The sequence below is a fragment of the Seriola lalandi genome, unplaced genomic scaffold (genome assembly GCF_002814215.2).
Source record: "Seriola lalandi dorsalis isolate HSWRI2012SDOR001 ecotype SW California unplaced genomic scaffold, Sedor1 jcf7180002051190, whole genome shotgun sequence".
In the NCBI taxonomy this organism is placed as follows: Eukaryota; Metazoa; Chordata; class Actinopteri; order Carangiformes; family Carangidae; genus Seriola; species Seriola lalandi.
In genome coordinates, this window is record NW_019521743.1 from 9825 (window position 1) to 11316 (window position 1492).

Below are 1492 nucleotides of genomic sequence, written 5' to 3' on the forward strand. Positions count from 1 at the left end.
CCAGAGCAGAGTCTGAGCACTTCCAGGACGTGTCCGTGGATCATACAGTCCTGGAAACCTTCCAGACTGAATACCAGCTACGTTACAGAACCTGTACCTGCTTCCTGTGAGAGTTTGGAGCTCGTCAGATGCCGTGCAGACTCCACTGCAGAACGAACAGAAAACAATACCACGGTTAACGACTCCTCGTTGGTGTCATTAACACATTAAAACACCAGCTCATTATCAGAGCTGATAATCACTCAGTGATAACGCTGGATAACACCTTCAGTCACAGTGTTGTAAAACCAGCTTTATCTATTTTTATAACACGTTTAGTGCTTTGATTTTTCAGCCTGTGAGATGTAACTCATGTCTGTATTTTCTGTTTGATTCCTTTCTTCTTTAAATCTGCATTAAAGCAGTCAGCAGCTGGTTAGCTTAGCTGGTTAGCTTAGCTTAGCATAAGGACTGGAAACAGACAGAAACCAGAAATAAAACTAAATCAAAATAACAAACTGAACTAGTTCCACATCCTCAGTGTGTCTGACTCACCGACACTCTCCTCCGCCGGCGGCTCCTCGACCAAAACTGCAGCAGGAAACACAGAAAACATCATCAACTGTCTGTGTTTGTTTCTGTCTGTAACAAACACAGTTATCTGTTTCAATAACGTCTCTCAGGATAAGAAGTGATGGTGCCGTGGTCTCTACCACCATCTGCTGCTCCGGCTAATGAAGGTCACGTCATGTTAACGTCAAGTCTCACCTCCTGTGGTGTCGATCGTGTTCCTTTCCTCCTCTGAAACAAGGAGAAAGAAAATTATTCTGAGAACTACGAACATTTATTAAAGCTGGAAGATTTTACTGACCGTATGGATGTGCACTGTCCCGAGGATCATCTGCAACGGAGAATCAGAGTCGTTATAATAACACACAGAAATATTATGTTTTCTGAAAGACCACAGGAGGGAAATAAAGTTTTGATATTAAAGAAACATCTGAAAGTCACTTAAAACAAACTGAAACTGATTCTTATTCATTTATTTCATGAAAAGACATAGAAGGAGAATTGAAGATTCAAGACTAGAGAAATAAGAATTCTGCAGCTGTTACAAAACAAGGATTAAATATCCAAATGTGACTCTTTGTCAGAGCGTTAAAAGAAAAGAAGAGACTGCGTTTAACGGACCTGGTACGAAGTCGTCTTCCACCGGAGGAGGGAGCGGGACGGCAGCTGGAGACACCGAAACACACGAGTTAAAACAGACACACAAACAGTCCTGCAGCAGGTGAACAGGATGAGTGGGAGCAGGTGGAAGGTGCTGATGATGGACACACACACACACACACACACACACACACACACACACACACTAAACATCAGGTGACGTTTCAGAGCCTCGAGTGACCAGGAGACAAACAGAGCAGATGTGAAGCTGTAACAAGCCAAACACCCAAACCAATCACCTGAGGGCGAGACGGTCAGAGTCACTGCTACGTTTAAATTCAAG

At 43.3% G+C, this 1492-nt stretch overlaps 1 long non-coding RNA gene across 1 annotated transcript in view; it reads right to left on the reverse strand.

Annotated features, from left to right (window-relative positions):
- Nucleotides 1-543: 543 nt before the first annotated feature.
- LOC111649535 (uncharacterized) overlaps nt 544-1492 on the reverse strand; it is a 2927-nt gene continuing 1978 nt past the window's right edge. The window contains exons 3-6 of the long non-coding RNA XR_015436741.1: nt 1171-1215; nt 851-880; nt 748-780; nt 544-570 (exon numbers count right to left, since the gene is read on the reverse strand). This is a non-coding gene — a long non-coding RNA (uncharacterized LOC111649535). The remainder of the gene's footprint in view (nt 571-747; nt 781-850; nt 881-1170; nt 1216-1492) is intronic.